Source organism: Eulemur rufifrons, chromosome 7 (assembly GCF_041146395.1).
Source record: "Eulemur rufifrons isolate Redbay chromosome 7, OSU_ERuf_1, whole genome shotgun sequence".
NCBI lineage: Eukaryota > Metazoa > Chordata > Mammalia > Primates > Lemuridae > Eulemur > Eulemur rufifrons.
Genome location: NC_090989.1, coordinates 240,883,608 through 240,902,781, shown reverse-complemented (window position 1 = coordinate 240,902,781; position 19,174 = coordinate 240,883,608).

Sequence of the window (19,174 nt, the reverse complement as noted above, 5' to 3'; positions counted from 1 at the left end):
TTTTCTCAAATATTGTGTTTATTAGTTTCCTATTGCTGTTGTAACAAATTACCACAAACTTAGTGGCTTAAAACAACACAAACTTACTATCTTGCAGTTCTGGAGGTCAGAAGTCTGAAATGAGTTTCACTGGGCTAACATCAAACTGTCAACAGGGCTGCATTTCTTCCAGAGGCTCTTCCAGTGGAGAATTCATTTCCCTACCTTTTCTAGTTTCTAGAGGCCACCTGCATTCTCTGGCTCATGGCCCCTTTCTCCATCCTCTAAGTAAGCAACGTAGCTTCTTCCACTTTCTCTCTGACCTGCCTCCTCCCTCCATATTTTAATGAAACTTGAATTACTTTGGGACCACCCAGATAAGGTAGGAAAATGTCTCCAGCTCAAGATCCTAAATGTAATCACATCTGCCCCTTTGCCATGTAAGGTAATATATTCATAGATTCTGGGGGTTAGAACGTGGCCGTCTTTGGAGGACTATTATTGTGCCCCACAGATGGGAAGATGCCAGTGTTGAAATCCCCATCCTTCTGAAAATTTAAGTGGAGTCTCCTTAAATATCAAAGCAAAACTTAACTTGCTCCACATTTAATATGAGAGGAATTTGCTACTAGTTCCAGTTGTTCAGTGTCATAGTTTGTGATGATGACTGTGGTGGTGCTTTCTTCAGAAGTTGGAGACAAATCCACAGGGAGGCATCTTAAAAGACTGTTTTAGCCATGGTGGTGAAAATTCAGTCATGCACCAGAGATTTGCTGAGTGCCTACCGGGTGCCAACCACTATCCTGGGGAGCTTCTGGAAATGTAGCTGCTGTGTCTGCAGTATTTCCTTTCCATCTTGCCGGGCTTAGGGTCTCTTCCCTCCTGAGCAACAATGTTGTCATGTGGTTTAGACATTCTTGGGAGCTATATGAAAATCCTAAATTGGCAGATACACTGAACAGCCTCTCTGGGCTGCCAGCCTTATTCCCATGACCGAGGGAAACTTCTTAATTTGATCTGAGTTTTGCAGGCTTTTTGAAAGGATAGACCTGAAGAAATGGGTCAACTTAAAGCTATGCGCAGGCAGCAGCCTGGGGCACTGACTGAACAAAGGCGCCAGCCCAGCAGTGTTTGCACTAAGTCGAGTGCTGATCTGGCTTGTTGGGTAAAGGTTAAACACCTGATGACCTCACACCATCTAATTCAGTGGTTCCCGTATGCAGAACTGTGGTCTGGTTTCATCAGAATCACCTAGGGAGCTTTCACTAACTACTCCTCTTCCAGAGGTTCTTATTCAATTGTTTTGCATGGGGCCTTGGGTACTGGTGGTTTCAAATGCTCCCCAGGTTATTTTAATATGCAGCCAGGATGGAAGTGTGAAAAATAAAGTCCTGGTTCCCACAGTCAGAGATTTTTATTTCAGTAAGCCTAGGGTTGGGGTAGGGCCATGAAGTCTGTCGTTAAATGTCCTCAGGTGATTCTAAGTGCAGCCATGGTTGGGGACTACTATCCTAGCAACGATCTTTTGGCACTGTGAGCTGTCAGGATTCTGTTTCCCTCGCCATGGATATAGATTACTGATCCATCTCCATCCCAGGCTTCCTGACCCAGACTCTGGGCGCTGTGCCTAGAAAGCTGCAGGTTTAACATGTGTTCTGGGTCATTCTGATCAGGGAATTCTTATTGTGGGAAACGCTGTGTAGTGTTTGCCTTAAGATCCTGAGGGAAAGAACATAAAGTTGTTCCTTTACTTACATAGAGCAAACTAGCCCACGAGTCCATTCTCAGTCCTGGCATTTGGCTGGTTTGCCCTTGTGGCCAGTATTCCTGGGGCTGGGTTGGCGGTGTACGGAGGACAAGGTGTTGCATTAGTGGCGCAGAATGCTTTGGTCCCTGAGCGATTGTCCTCAGACTTTCTGTGTGTTAATGGCTGCCTGGAAAGTAAGGTTTAGTTCCCTGTCAGGTCATCTGATAGGTTATCAATAAAAAAGACAAAGAGGTGTTCTAAAGCACTGTACGTAGAAAAAAAGTCAAATCAAATGTAAATCCTTCTGGATAAAAATAAACCAGAAGTACTTAAGAATGCACCAATCGAATTTTCTCTGACGAGGACAAGTTGGTACTAAAAGCTTTAGTCTGTCCTGATTTCACAAAAGGTGTACCAAGTATAAATTTTTAAAGTTTCTTTTACACATAATCAAATTTGTGAGCAATTCTAGTAGGAGAAGAAAACTTTATTGTTTTACTTTTGCCTTTCAATGACTGCATACTTTACTCATTAACCAAGGCCAAAAAGTTGTTTCCCTGACATTAAGTAGCTGTCTTCTTTGGTGGCATATAGTAGCTTTGTTAGTCTCAATATGATTCACAGTTTAGATTTTCAGGTTCAAGAATTTTTGTACAGACTTACCCAAGTCCTCCTTACAGGTGATCTTGCAGCACATTTATGTAGGTGGATCATCAATCTATTGATCATGTCCTCATACCTAACCAATTTATAAAACCGAAAGCCATCTGCCCTGTAAAGAATCTCCATAGTCTTAATTGCAGAGTTGACTTATGACCTAAAGAAAGAGAGATTTCAGCTTAGATTTTGAATGTATTCCCTTTTGAAGACTAAAGATGACGGTGATTCTCAGTAAGTTGACTGAGCAGGAATAGAACTGTTTAAAAAAGTCATCTCCGTTTTGTAGGATTCAAGGCATTTTTTCCTAGGCTGATTATTGATCTTGCATTGAAATCCCTCACAATGATAAGCTTATTGTATAGAAACAAATTTTTTGTAAACCATCTAAATCATCAAATATTTCCTCTTTCTTCAAAATGAAAGGCATCCATGCTAAGTTGCCTCTGACTTAAAGATATTTTTAAAGGGTCATCAAATATCTCCGTTTGATGGCTGCACTAAGAAAGAGAGTTTCTCTGATAAAGTGTAGTTGCCACCGTCTTCCCTGAGCATTCCTTCATTCGAAAAGTGGTTGGTTTCACTCCTTGAGTGATCCCCAAGTTGATTTTACTCTGGGTCAGTTTGTCAATTTTAGTTGGTAACAAATGGGGAAGAAGGCAGATTTCTTGAAGGGCATAAAAATTAGATATTGATTTTTTAAAATCCCCTCCTCTTTCTCTTTGAATTGATTTGATTCACCAATAAAGTGAGTAGAACTGATATATAGGATGGAAACCTGAATAATTGTGACAAACCTCGTGAAAGCCATTTTTTATCTCAATGGAGAAATTCTGGCTATGAACCCAAGTGCAAGGTATAGGCAAATCAATAATTCTTGGGATTTTCTTCTCCAGTGGCAAACAGGATGAAGTATAATCCTCCATTGTGACAAATATACCTGCTCTTTGGTAGATTTGCATTTTCTTCCTTCTATGTGGCTTTTAATTTTGTGTGCCACTAACCTTGAGTATAGGTCTTTTTATTGTAAGCTGCCTGTTATTTTAATAGCATGGCATAAATTATAGTTAAACCAGTAAGTGATCGATTCTCCTCCTGGCAGGTCTATCTCATGACTATTCTTTCATCAGTTGTTGGCTGAAGTGATTTGCCAGACTGAGCTAGCTCTGAGGACACCAACTTAAAGGAGAGGCTCTACACAGAGCTTAAAGCTAGAGAGGGTGTTAAACAAGAAAACCAAAGGTTACAGGACAGGGGGACATTTGATAAGGAAGCGTCACTGAAGGGGCAGGTACAGGGCTTTGCATGGAATTCTGCAGAACACCAAGGAGGCATGTAACTGAGCCCATACAGCAAAACATTCTAGGCAGAAGGAACAGTACAGACAAAGGGGAAAGTACACAGAGCATTTGGGGCAACTACATGCAGTTTGGTGTAACTCAAGGATAGGGTGGGGGTAGTAGAAAAACAGAAAAAAACTGGAAGAGCAGGCAGAGGCTACATGATGTCAGTCCTTGTTGCTAGACTAAAGAACTTGGGCCTTCTCCAGTGGACAAATGGGCAGCTGTATGGAAGGGTAGGGGTGGGAATAGCATGAACAGCTTTGCATTGTGAAGTGAGGTCCACACTTCCCCTCCTCCACGTAGTATCCACTGTAGGTGCCCTAGACCTCAAGCTTCTCTGTTCCCAATACACTTTTAGCATGAAACTTTGCTACATGTATCTCATTGTGTTTTCATTATCTCTGTATTAGTATCTATTGCTGTGTAACAAATTACCCCAAACTTTAGCAGCTGAAAACAATACAAATTTATCATCTCACAGTTTCTGTGGAATCTAGGCTTGGCTTAGCTAGATGCTGCATCTCAGGGCCTCTCCCATGGATGCAATCAAGGTGCCAGCCAGGCCACAGTCATCTCAGGGTTCAAGTGGGCCATGATCTGTTTCCAAGTTCATTAAGTGATTGTTGGTTGGATTCAATTTTTCATGGGCTGTTGGACTGAGGGCCCCAGTTCCTTTCTGGCTGTTGGCTGAAGGACACCCTCAGTTTCTTGCCACCTGGGCCTTCCAAACTGTTTGCTTGTTTCATGAAAGCCAACAAGAGAGTCTTCTGGCAAGAAGAAAGTCAAAGTGCTTTGTAACCTAATCGTGAAAATAGCATCCTATCACTTTTGTCGTATTTGATTCATTAGAAGCCTCCTACCCGTGCTCAAGGAGAGGTTATCTCTATCACCATGTCAGTAGGAGGAATCCAGACACGTCACCTGGATGGCTCTCCCCTTTGAGAGAGTGGGGAGTTTGGTGGTTGGATACCTAATAATAATATTGAACCAAAAGTGCTAGACACCTGGAGGCACTTCCTGATATCCCAGACCCTTGGGGAAACCCAAAGAAGCAGAGGTAGGGCTCCATCCTCCTCCCCAGAAGGGAAATGTGGCAAGGAAATTTTATGGAGAGAGAAGGCTCAGCTTTGATTTTTTAAGACTGCCTATTTATGGATTCACCAACTCAACTTTCTGGTTTATAAACCATGGCCATTTTTCTTTCCCTCTGGGATGTCTTTAATGGCTGGAAAGCAACCCACCTCCTAACTTAGCTGTTTGGAGCACACATCCTAACAAGGTGTATTCCTGCACACACCTGAGATGACAGATTCTGCCCTGAGTTTATCTTTTGTAATTGAGGAGATCCCGTTCTATTAGTTATGTCTCTTATTTCCACTGGGATTATGACTTTCCCTCAAATGTGACTGGCCCCAGCCCTGCTTCTCTTTTCATAGAGTAGTGTGTCCTTCACTGGCCCAGAAAAGATGCCACTATCCAAATCTGCTCTTACAGACAAAACTGAAATTTCTTTTCCAAAGATATTCGTCATTCAATAAACATCAAATGCCTAGTACAGGACAGTCTTGGTGCTAGTCAGGGAGCAGAAAGCACAGAATCTGCCCTCTAAGAGCTTACGGACTAGTACTTTTGAGATTGCTTTGTCTCATTTTATAAAATCTTTTCCTTTATGCAAAAGGTCCACCTAATCAATGGTTGCAAAATAAAAGCATTAACAGTGACAGCAACAAATTGTTCCTCAAAATGTTGAAAAAGTTCTGTGATCTCACATTTCCTGCACTTTCATGCTATGGTGCTCTGCCATTTATTGGTCAAATTCAAGTCCTTTAAGAAAGGATTGAATTTGGCCAATGTCAAGAGTGAGGAGAAGAGAACCTATGAGGTAAATGAGTTTGGAGGAGTGTGAGTATGGCAGAGTCCAGACCTGGCCTCCCCACTGATTTCTTGCTCATCTTCTTCCATCTCCGCTTCCCGCTTTGGTCAAAATCACCCCCAGTTGAATGAGCATGGCAAAATATTTCCCACAAAGGCATTTGTAGCTTGGGGACAATGGCTGATAAACTCATAGTACTATTTGTGTAGCTCTGCCATTTGTTGGCTCTTTGACCTTAGTAAATTAACCTCCCTAAACTTGTTTCTCAACTGTAAAATTGGAGGTGGTAAGAATACCTTAATGCATTTATTTACCAAAAAAAAAAGTTTTATTGAGAACACTTCTTCTAGACCCTGGATATTCATGCATGAACAAAACATCCTACCCTCGTACAGCCCCATTGTAACTGGCCAAGACAGTAGACATGTGACAGGTGGGGAATGGGTGGACAGGAGGAAAGGAGAACAGCTTGTGGGAGATAGAGTGGAGAGGGCCCCAGGAGGGTCTCACTGAGAAGGCGACAGTCAAGCAGGGACTCAAGAGAGTAAAAAGGACAAGTGATGTGAACCTCAGGGGAGGGTGAGCGTTGGTTTGCAAGTGGGAAGGACAGCAAGAAGACCAGCTAGAGTGGAGAAACTGAGCCATGGCTGTCTAGAAACATGGTCAGAGGGCTCACAGGGGCCTCACTACAGCTCACACTAAGGACGTGGCTTTTCGGAGGAGACAGGAAGCCCTTGGAGAGTTCTGTGCTGAGAAGAGGCATCATCTGACTCCTGTTTTCAAGATCATTCTTGAGTTTTGGGGTGGGTTAGATGAGATAATGCATGAAAATCAGCACAATGCCTAGAACATGGTAAAAATAATAAATTAGCTCCAGGGAAGAGTGGCCTATGATTACAAACCATCAAGCCTTTGAAAACACATTTGCAAATTTCTGTGTCTGCCAGTTGTATGGCTTGGATCCTAAGACATGGAGTTGTTTTTCTAAAGGATGTTCGCTCCATAGCAGTAGGGTTTTCCCCCTTATAGGGACAGGAAGAGGTATAAATTGTATAAAAGATTTGGCTATTCAGAGTTTAGGGGCTCAAAATGATGCCATGTTTGAGGATGCCTTTGGAGCAGCTCAGAGCACGCCCACAGAAGGCTGAGGTTGTGCCATGTGCATTTTTTGCTAACAGTTTTATGTAGACTGGATCTATTAAATGCCACCCCATCTATTAAACCCCATGGGTATTTGGAAAAGCCAAAGCTGACTCTGATGGCATGGAAACGTGAAAAATCCAACTCGGAATTGATGCAGGGAGAGGCAGGAAAGGCAAGGATGAGGGAGGGTGCTGAGACCCTGTGCCTAATTTAGTGTCAACACTGAACCAGAATGTAAAAATGAGCTTATACTAAGAAACAGCAAATAGAGCTTGCTCATGAGGTTTGCTGAGAGTAAGTGCTTCTAAATGGATTCAGTTGTGACTGGAGATTGAAAATGAATACACAGAAATAATCAAAGAAGAAGGGCAACCTGGCTACTCAACTCTGGATGGAGAGGCAGACTTAGGGGACTGGGGAGGAGAGGATGCTTTGCACATGCCAGTGAGTTTTAAGAGCGGAGGATGAAGGGTCTTGCAGGCACAATCCTTAGTAAGTGGACATCCAAGGTGCTCGTTACAAAGCCCTTGAGGACTGTGGGTGCCAGCACCCACTGTGTGCCCAGGAGTTTGTCTGAAATCTAGGAAGTCAGGTAACGGAAATCTTTTTCTCTGTCTTATCTGCAGAATGGAAAGGATCCATGGAGCATCAGAGAGCCCTGAGTTCTTTCCAACCATTTTGCCTCTTCTAACAGCACTTACTTCAGCGGTGGTTTGACAGATGGGTGTTTCAGCAAATGTGCAGGGCCCTCAAGTGGGAACAAGCCAGGTGCTCTCTGCCTCCCCACTGCTCCTTCTGCTCTCTTGTTCTCATTGCTGTGCTCCTAGGTTTTCCTCAGCTCTCTTCCGCTCCCTTTTTCCCTGTTGCATATTGTTCTCTCCCACTCTCTTTCTTCTCCTGACATTCTTTTATGCTAGATTTCTCTTCCTTCATCACCTGCATTAAGCTTGTGGAGCAGCGAGTGATGTGTGCATTCGGCAGCAATGCTTCCAAAGGCTCCTCGTTGCCCTAGCGTTACTTTAGCCTGACGGCAGAGAAGCGCAGAAGGCTTTTGTGTCTGCCTTGAGGAAGGAGGACAGCCTTCAGGCAGGAAGTGGTCTGAGTGTGGAGAAAGAGGTGGATAGTCACTTAGAAAGCAGGAATTTGCCTTCAAAGCTTTGGGAAGGTTTAGAAAAGGCTATTTATAATCCATCAGGGGATTAAAAAAAAATAGGCAGATTCTGGGATATTGCTATAGATCACCTAGACAAGATGAAAAGATAGAGCAGCTCAGGAAATGTGTTTACAGATAAGAGGCAAGTTTAAAGAGCTGGGCCATGATTGTGGGGACTTTGACTGATTGCACCTACTAAATAATGTATAAATGAATGTTATTCAACAACTGCAGATATTGACTGACAAAACAGCAGTGGGCAAATGGAGGCAAAAGCATAAGCCTTAGCAATAAATCTCTGCAGCCCAGGCTCTGCTCGTGGCACTCCCTCGTGGCCCTGCCCTCTCCCTCTTGTCCTCCAACTAGGCTACTTGCAGCAAGCTTGGGGGGAATTGATTCGTCAGTCATTTGTTTATTGCCTACATGTGAGTACCTACTCTGTGTCAGATTGGATGCATTCAGAAGAAAAGACTCAGCCTTGGCCCTGAAGGGCTTCATGGGAAGGAGGCAGGAAACAAACCCAGCTAATAAAAAGAAGATAATGAAATTAGCAGAGATGTAAACAAAAGGTAGTGAAAACCCAGGAGGAACGCCTAAGGCTGGGAGGTATCTCAGAACTAGGACCTGGTGTTTCAACTCCGGTGTAAGGAGTCTTGAGCTATTCTTGAATGGCACTGAGAGAAAAACCCAGCAATCCCTGCCTTCCCGCTTTCCCAGTCAGGATTAAACATGAGTACTGAGAAATGGCATATATGATCTACGGCCACACCACCCTGAACACGCCTGATCTCGGGAGCTAAGCAGGGTCGGGGCTGGTTAGTACTTGGATGGGAGAAATGGCAGATATGCAAAGTTCACTGAGAAACTAGAAGTGAACCCAAAATGAATCCAGTCCTTTATATCTCTCCCGCAATCCAAAAATTAAGCCTTTTAAAAATAATTCCTTGCGATAAAAAGATCTAAGCAGACAGACAATGGACAGTTTGTTTCTTTTTTGTTAGATGGAGAGAAGGAGAGTGTGGCAGATTTGGGGAGTAGATTTTTCTAAAGTTGAAAAAAATGTTGACGACCAAGGCTTTTGGATTAAAGTTGGGTTTGACCACATAGGGTGCTTCCATGAGTCAATACTTTTAAGGTTAATAAATGCAAAGATAGTGAGTGATATCTGAGAGATGGCACGGACAACTGTGTGTCACAAACACACCCCTCTCTCTTGGGGTCAATAAACTCTAAGCCACCAAACTTCGGTGTTGTGGAAAATTCTTAGAAACCTCAGAATAATTTCACAGAGAACAGCTGGTATATTTTAGTTTCATTAAAAACATCAGGCTTCCATTTGGCAAAGACGGTCCCTCTAATCTTCAGATTTCCTTCTGGGGAACTGGAGATGTCCAGTAATCAAAAGTCAATGGTTAACTGTTAAATCGTGTCAAGGAGGAAATATGGGGGCTGCAGTTAATCAGGCAGGGAGATTGGCTATAAGCACTCACTCTCTAAAAATGATTAGCAGTAATATTATGGAGCCTAGCAAAGATTTAAAAAAAAAAAAAATTGCCCCCACTCCAGAACAAATAAATTAGAATCTTTGCTGGCGAGGTACCAGGCACCAGCACTTTTTCAAGTTTCTCAGGTGATTCCAATATACAACTAGAGCTGAGCACCGCAGCTCTTGGGGGCTGCTAAACTTGGACATATGTGACTCAGTAACAGAGACCCAGCATGATTTATCAAGGTAACAGTTGGAAATGTTGCTCAGTATAGAAAAAATAGGATTGGGTTACTCTAAATTTGTTACAGCAAGGTCCCGAATGTTATCCTTTGCAAGGGGTGCGCCTGGGTTACAACAAACAAGTTGCCATGGCAGAAAGTCTGATTAGAGTGCTAAGAAGCACAGGACATGATTGTACCACTGTGGCTCACTAGGCCTTTCTTAGTTTCTGTTTTGAAAATCCAAAATTTTCTTCTCCCAGAAAGTCATTTGAAGGGAGTGGAAAGATTTGGATAGGAAGCCCTAGGGAGATAGACATTTGCCGAGCTGAAGCCAAGTATCAAGTCTCATGCATGTGAAAACCTAATACAGGTAAATTTCCAACATATGGCAGCACTAATTCCTGAGAAAGGTCATGAGCGAGCAGCATAAACATGAATCAAAGCCCAAAGCTTTCATTATGCAAAATACCTGTCTGTGGCACTTGAGTACAGTGACCACCCTGGGTTTTCCAGGGTGGTTTAGATTTTGGCCCCATTACCAATGCAGACCATCAGCGTCCAGTTTTTTGAAATCCTAGTACCTGATTTTTTGTATTGTACTAAAGGCCACTAACTACCCTCTTCAATTTGGTTCTCATACATAGAACCAACCCATAGCCATTGAGGACCATAGACACCCAATGAGCCAAAGAGGTTAGGGGCACCCCAGGAATGAAGGTTGGTCCCTGTGGTATGCAATGTGGAAACTGGCTTCCTTCTAGCACATAAGCTATTCCCTCCTTCCCTTCTGAGAGGCCAGCAATATGCCCACTTTTTCCACTACCTAGGCTTCCTTTTTGGGTCCCACACCTATACAACATGGCAAAGATCTAGCTTTGGCTCTCCCATTCCCGTTAATTCTAGGCATTGATATCTGCTTTGGGACCCACACACCTGGCTCCAGGCAGTACTACATCCCCACTCTACAACCATCATTCCCCAGATGTTCCCAACATCCTTGGGGGGGACACAAAAAATACCTTGATAGAGCACTTGTTTGCGTTATCCATCTGGAAAACAGGGTGCATTATTCACTCATATATTTTGGTGGAGAAAGGCAGCTGTTTTTAGTTAAACTAGTAGTTCTCAGCCCTGGCCGCACCATGCCAAGGCCCCACACCTGGAGATTTAATTGGGCCTTACCAAAATCCTTTGTGGCAACCTCAGCTTAAGCTTTCCTCTCTGTCTTGAAATCCTAGCATTTGTGCATTCCCAGTAGGATCATTAGCTCATACCAAGGCCATCAGGGAGGGAGAGTCACCCAGCTCCTGTCTCTCCCTTGGGAGCAAGGGAGAAGAGTTGCTCCCCCACAGGGCTGTGGCACCGTGATTGCGTGGACCCCTTGCAGGGAACCTCAGACACTGAGACCCACAGCAGACGGGTGTGAGCGTCCTTGTTTCCAATGTTCTGCACAGGAATCTCTCCAAATATAAGGATCCTCTGTGGGTAGCTTAGATTCTCTGTTAAGGCAAGGCATTGGCTCCAACCAAAGAGAGCCAATTGCTCGTGGAAAACGTGATTATCAATATGGAAACAGCTGCTGTTGCCCTTTGTTCTTCTAACTTTCAAAAGTGTAGGACAGAAGTTAAAGCCTCTGACCATTTAATTCATTTCTATCCCATTTCATTCCACAAAGGGTTCAAGATAGCTATGTGCCAAGTAATTTTATATCTTAAATGACCATATTCAGCACATGACATCACGCATGGATAAGAGGAGCAGTTCTTTTCTAATCAAGATGCAAACCCGATTTGTTCAGTGTCTCCAGTGTTCTGGCATCTCAGCATGGCTCCAACACGTGGGTCGTCTTTTGTATAGAACGTCTTGGCTGGTGAAAGTCTGAACTGAAAATGAACCAGTATTTGTTAAGACAATTTTGTTAACCTGTTGTTACCTGCCAATTACATTGTTCCTTGTTTCAGGAATCCAGTTGAAAGAGGCATGCTAAGAACCCCATTAGGAGTAGCCAGTGTGGGTTTTTATAAGCATGGGTAGAGAATCTGCCTACAGCAAGCAACGCCAGTGCTGGCATGCCCAGAAAATTCCAGCTGGAGGTGGGAGTAAGTGGCACTTGGCAAAGTTGTCCTCTTGTCCTAATTGCTTAGTCTTGATGTAAAAATGTGTTTTGTTTATGTGTTTTTTTCAGGGAGAAATTATGGTAAGCCTTTCAAAGACAATTTCCACTGAGACCTCTCTTCTTCAGCTTGATTTCCTCTTGGGCTGAGACTGACAGAGGCGGGCTGGTGGGCGAAGACCTCACCCTGTAGAGCTGAACAGTCTTCAGCCGTGAAGTGTGTGCAAACTTTTTCCTACTGTGCAGTGAGATGGGAATTTGGTTACATCAAAAAAAAAAAAAAAAAAAAAAAATCCATCCACATTCCTTTTATTATGCAGACGGAGTGAAAAGGAGCATATAACATAAATTTATAGTTTTCTGTTTAAGAGAGACACCTTTGGTCTTTGTTATTTAACATCTGCAGTCCCAGTAGAACCCTAGCTTGGTGTGGCAGCTGGCAGACGAGCCTGCGTGTTGCTGTAGCCACACCCCTCGCAGTGCCGTGCTCATAGTAGGGGCTCAGTAAATTGTTGAGTTAATAACCGATCTCCATATTAAATTTCCTCTTTGTCCACAGTCATTAAATTCATAAGTGTTTTAAGAAGTTTCCGAGCACGGAATGAATACAGCTTTCCCTAAAGCAAATAAACAAAAATAGCATTGCTTTGAGAGGTCCCATTTAGCACCTTAGTTACCACAAGTGCTCATTAGGGCTTTCTTTTTTTCTTGAAGGTGTACATTTGGACGAGAGTGTGTAAGTGGATTGTGAACCTAGTCAAATGCCTTCTGTCTTCTGTACTTGAAGCCCTGTTCTCCCCAGCTGAAGAGTAGACGACTACAGGGAAAATGTGACTCATAGCAAGTGTTGTTATTAAATCACCTTGAAGTGTCTCTTGTAAAAGATAACTCCCCGCATTGTAGAAATGTCTTTGACAAGAGAGGATTAGGGTGAAATTGCAATTACCTTGACATAAAGGAATGAATTAACTTTCCAACTTGTGTTTTTGCAAGGCACAGATTCAAGCTGCTTGGAATATAAACATAGAACGCACTCACAATAGCTTGGAGCACTTGAAAATTCAAAAGATGGGCAAGGAGCCCCAAGATGCTAGGCAACTTCAAAGGTATTTCTCACCACAGAGGGAATGCCTGCCTGGACAGAAACCACCAGCACAGTTTTGCAGTGTGTGCTCATGTGTTAGCAAGGTTTAGAGGACGGCCAGGACCAAAGCCTCCTGGAGCTGATGCGTGCAGGGCACGGCTGCAGGAAACAGAGAAATGCTCCTCCAACATTTGCCTTCCAAAATGGCCCATTCACTCGACTCAGCAAATATTGACTGAGTACTTACTATGCATTGGGTCGTAAGTTCAGACAGACGGTCTTGGCTGTCAGGGACTTAGAAAAATTAGACATTAAACAAATTGCGTGAGCATGAACCTCAGTCCACAATTCATGTGCAAAAATACACACATTTGTTTGTTTTCTTTAAATCAGTGCTGACTTTAAGCTCCCATCCTGCCAGGGCAACAGGAAATTCCAACTCCTAGGTTTGCACCAAAAGCCCAGAGCCTTCATGAGGATTCTGAAAACAAAGGAAGGGCCTCTGGTTCCTGGTCCATCACAGTTGCAGCTGGCAGCCCTATTTTGCCTAAGGCAAAGGAGGCTGAGATGCTTACCAGCTCAGAGGTATTCCTCTGCTTTGATGCCACCTGTGGACATATGAGTCTTTGCCTGAGCTGGGATGACCACGACAAGGCGCTGGCTTCCCCAGGTGCACCCCTGGGCCAGCCATCTGAGGTCTCTTCACAGCTCCTGGGGCACACTTCTGTCTGAGACACAATAGGTGCCACCCAGCAACGGGGGAGGATGGTCTGCAGGATAGGGCTGAGCTGCCTTTGGATGGTAGGGGAGAGGGCACCATTGTCCAACTTCCCATGTATTTTATACTCTTTCCTCTATCATTGTTCATATTCTGAACAGCAGCTATGTCAACATATGACTTAAAATTGTTAAACAGGCTGAATTTTTGGAAAATGTGCTCAGGGGAAAACTTTTCCTCTAACCCTTGGCTATACTTCTGTGTGGTCTCTGCTAAGCTCAAGCATTTGTCAACAATCACCTACCTTCCTCTTCTCAAAGGGAGTCTCTCTTTTCTCTCTTCCTGTCATCAGAGGCAGGGCTCTCTCCCTTCACCTTGCCCGCAGAGGACTTGGTGTTTTACATGGAGAGCAGCGTCTTCATTCAGCCTCTACTTCCCCTCAGGGAAAATCCCCACAGCAAAGGAATAGAAAGCCCGGCACCAGGTAGATGTGAAGAAATGGGGAAATAGAAGAACACCCATAAGTTAATAGGTCACCCCACCAGGCCCAAAATTACCAACTGTATGAGGATTATGAAAGAGGAAGTCTCTGCAGCCAAAGGGCACATGATGGTCTGTGGGGTTAGAAGTGGCGTCTTTGAAAAAGTGACGATGAGGATGAGATCTCAAGGATAAAAAAGAAGTTAGCCAGGGGAAGCAGGGTTAGGGTGTTTGCAGGTCTGGCACAAAGAGAGAGAGAGATCCAGAGAGTAAGCATGGTCTGAAGCCTGAGAAAAAGCCCAAAGGGCAGGAGGAAAGAAAGGAAATATCCATGGTGATCCAATGGTTATTGGATGGTGAGCCAATCAATGGTTGTTGAGTCTGTCCTTGTCCACTGGGTGCTTTACAGAAGGGCTTTCCCTCAGTCTGTTTGTTTGTCAAGGGGGCTGTCTGGGGACAGTACAGAGAGAGGAGAGATGGAATCAGTGTGGAACCTGCAGAGGCTGAGGGGAAGTAGCCACAGCCCCCAAGCAACTCCGTGTGCAAACCCAAGACAGAAGGGAGCTTGGAGCTGGTGACCTGGAGTGAGCTACTTACATTCTCTGAGTCTCAGCATCTCCCTTTCAAAATTAGAACACTAATCCTCATATCATAGGTTGTTGAGGCTAAAATTAGAAGTCTGGTGTACAGTGAGTAGGCCAGTCCTGGGTCTGCTTGCCCTCAACTCCATTCCTTCCCCTTCCCTGCTCTCTCGGTGTCAGGGGGCCGTCCCTGAAGCCTCCAGTGTCAGTGGGATCCCGGCCAAGGGAGGCCCTGGTAGGAGATTGGACCTGGGAGGATGGAGGAAGCCCAGCTACTTCTCCCTCCTCTGCTCCTCCCTGGCTCTAGCTTCCTCCTGACAGGGCTGCCTTGGTTCTCACTTCCAGTTAGTGACCCTAACACGGCCACCTACTTTGTCTCTCCAGTTTAGACGTGGCAGCAGCTTTCTGCTCTTGCCAGTCTCTGGGTTGTTCACCGTCTCCTGCCTGGCTTCTCAGCCTCTTCTATCACCTGTGTTACCGATTCCCTGCCCTGAAGCCCCTCTGTTTTAAACTCTCAGAGGGATTTCTGTTTTCCTGGATGAACCGTAACTGATACAGTTAGTGACAGTAGCTCTCTTCCCTTTGACAGCTGTTATGAGTTGAATTGTGTCCTCCAAAAAATATGTTGAAGTCCTAACCCCTGTTGCCTTTGAATGTGACCTTTTTGGAAATTAGATCTTTGCAGCGTAATTAATTTAAGGTCATTAAGGTAGGCCCTAATCCAATGACTGGGGTCCCTATGAGAAAATGGGAATTTCGACACAGACACACACAGGAGAGTGCCAGTGTGAAGGCAGAGACACACAGGGAGACCACATCGGGTAACAGAGGCAGGGACTGGAGTGATGCAGCTGCAAGCCAAGGAAGCTGAGGATTGACCATCACCGCCACCAGCGAGGAAGAGGTGAGGAAGAATTCTCCCTTATAGGTTTTGGAAAAAGCATGGCCCTGATGACACGACTTCGGACTTCTGGACTCCAAAACTGTGAGGCAATAAGTTTCTGGGGTTCTCTTTAAGCCACCCAGTTTGAGGTGCTTTGTTATGGCAGCCCTAGGAAACTGCTATGGTTTGGGTGTGGGTCTCCCGTGCCAAAACTCATGTTGAAATTTGATTCCCATTGTGGCAGTGCTGGCACCGGAGAGGTGTTTGGGTCATGGGGGAACCGCCCTCATGAATAGATTGATGCTGTCCCATGGGACTGAGTCCCAGCTCTCTCTGGAATGGATGGATTAGCTCCTGAGAGAACAGGTTGGGTTGTTATACATGAGCCCAGCCTCTCCTGTGTATCTCTGCACGCACCTGCTGGCCTTTCTGCTTTTCCGCCTTGAGGTGAAGCAGCACTTGGCCCTCCCCAGAGCCAAGCAGATGGTGGCGCCATGCTTTTGGACTTTGCAGCCTACAGAATTGTGAGCCAAATAAACCTCTTTCCTTTATAAATCACCCAGTCTCAGGTATTCTGTTATAGCTACACAATACAGATGAAGACAGAAACTAATACAACAGCCACAGCATATTTTTTAGGGAAGCCTCTTATGCCCAGCTCTCCCTCCCCTTCTCTCCACAACCACTTTAGTAGCCCTAACTCTGCCCACCCAGACACACACATGCTTATCTTTTAGAAGAGATGTCAAAACTGATCTCCAACTGGACAGCAGTTACTTTGGCCTCACCCCATGTGCCTCTGTCACTAGCCATAGGAGACTAGGATTTAACATGTTTTCAATGTCTGTGCTGGTTTGGATGTTTTTAGGTACAAAACAAACAACAACTTAGAAACCAAGTCAACCTGGCTTAAAGAAAAGAGATAAAAAGGGCATGAATTCTAAGAATCCAGAAACTTCTCACAAAATACAAAGGCACTAATGTAATTATGCCTCTGGAAGGGATTAGAATCAGAAAGTGGAAGTCTTCTGTGATTCATTCTTCACTTTTTTCTTGTAGAGGACTGGATTTTTCTGTTGCTGTTCTTATTCACAGCTCCCATATTTACCTATGATACTTCCAGCCACATAGAGACGGACTCAGTTCTCTGTTGGTTCAAGTTCTGAATTCCCAAGGAAGAAAATCTGATTGGCTCAGCTTGGGTCAGGTGTCCATACTGTATCTAGTTGATTGTGTTCACAACTGGTTGTGGGGGTGGGCAGAGGAGCACAGTATCAGGTTGGTTGCTTGGGAGCTCACCCCTTTGGCAAGGGAAATTTTTAAGTGCTGAAGGGCTGGGCAGGTGTTTGTTACAAGGTCCATTGCCCAAGGTGTGTTCTGGGTTGGCTGCCCTCTGGGCCGAGGCTGGGGTATGAACTGTGGCTACAAGCCAACCTCCAGCTCTCCCCTCACAGTCATGGCCCTGGTGACTCACAGCTGGCCCTAGCAGACCCCACCATCTGGATATGCAACACAGAAAGAGTAATGGGAGAATTCACTCTACCCTCGTCAAACCTGCAAAATCAAACCTCCCACTTCACTAAATGATGTGTGATTCTGTTATGTAATCTGTGGGTAATAATAGCTAACATTTATTGGACACCTACTGCAGGCCAGTTGCTAAGTGTTATAACATTTTTTCTAATGCTCATAACTCCACAAGATTGATTTTGTAATTCAGTTTCATCTCTGCCCTTCCCCCCATCCTAATCTCAAGCCACAAGGCAAAATGACTACTGTCTCCATCTTTCTGCTACTTAATTGGCTTCTTAGTAGGTAATGCACGCACAGGGTGCAGGTATGTGTGAAAAGTAAGTCCCCTTCCCAGCTCTATGTCTCCACTCCCTAAAGGCAACCAGTGTTGCTGGTTTCTTATATATATGTGCAGAAGTGTACGTATCCTTTTTTGTTGTTGTTATAGAAATGGTAGATGACTTTTCATATTATTATAAAAATTCTAACACTATATCTTGGGGAGTGGTTAGTACAGAGAGAGCAAATCTTGTTTGAATGCCTTCTGTTGAAGCATTGTGAAGAAATGCCATTATCTATTAAACCATTCCCTTATTGGTGATCACTTAGGTTATTTCTCCTCCTTTGCTCTTATAAACTATGCTGCAAGAATATCTTTGTGGCTCTATCTTTGGGCATATGTGTCACTATATCTATAGGATAAATTCTCTGAAGTGGAATAGCAGGGTATATGTGCTATACATTTTTATATAAGTATTCAACTTGCCTTGCACTGAGTTTGCACCAATTTATAATCCCAGCAGCAATTCAAGGGAGTGGCTGTTTCCATGGTCCCAAGCAGTGCGTCATTACAGGATTTGATATTTGCTAATTTGACATGTGAGAAATGTAGTTTGCCTTCTCTTAAATATCTTTTTAAGTGTTTTGTATTGTTTTGGAGTGCATGTGAGAGAGAGAGAGAGAGAGACCTGTGTATTCACGTCCTTTGCCCATTTTCCTATTGTGTGTTTGGCCTTTTTCTAATGGATTTACAGTGATTATGTATATTCAGAAAATTAGTCCTTTGTTACATGTGTTACAAATGGTTTCCTCAGTGTGTTGTCATTGTCTGCCTTTTGATTTTGTTGTGTATGTTGTACACAATTTTTTATTTTTATGCAGTTGAGCTTATCCATTTTATTCTTTGTGGTTTCTGGGATTTTTTTTTTTTTTCATACTTAGGTTTTTGCCTTTCTAAGATTATAAAATAATTCTTTCATGTTTTTTCTAGTGACTTACACCCATCTGGAATTTACTTTGTTTGATGGGTAAATTTAGGCATCCAGCTTTATTTTTTTCTAAATGGTGACCTAGTTGTCTCAACACCATTTGCTGAAGTGCGTGTTTTTCTAACGCTGATATGAAATGCCACCTTCATCATATTGTACATTCTCATGTGTTTGGGAGTCTACTTCTGGATTTTATTTTTTTAAATCAGTACCATGATGTTTTAATTACTCTAGCTTTGTTATACCAGCTGGTACAACCAGTCTGCCTTTCTTACTTTTCTTTTGCAGAATTTTTAAAAATATTCTTGTTACTATATATTTTCCATAGACGATTTAAAATCTGTTTAGTGAAAAAAAGTTATGTCAGTATTTTCATTGAAATCATATTTCTTAGATTTCTAGTTATTTTATCATTTAGGTTGCTATTATAAATGGGATCTGTCTTCTACCCTACTTTCTGATTGTTGTTTTTATATTTAAGGCTGTTGTTGTTTTTTTTTTAGCACTCATTTTGTACATAGCTGCCTTTTTGAGTTTTCTTATTCATTTTAATATTTTTTCCTATTAGCTCTCTTATTGTTTCCCCATAAGTATACGATCATATCATCCACAAATACTGATAACAGCCTCCTGGCAAGTGTTCAACTGGTTAATTCCTTGCCTTTTCTAATTGTGTTGGCACGTATCTCCAGAGCAGTGTTAAAAGGTTGTAGTGAACGTGAAGTCCTTGCCTTGTTGCTGACTTTAATGGGAATGTTTTTTGTGTTTTTCCATTAAGCATGGCCCCAGCTTTGGGGATATGATGCATGATTTTTGTTTCATGGAACTTTGCGGGTATGGGCTGCCTCCACGCCCTTGCACATGTTAATCTCTTGCCTCTACTTGGGAAAATTATACTCACCCTTCATGACCCTTTTTAGATGTCATCTT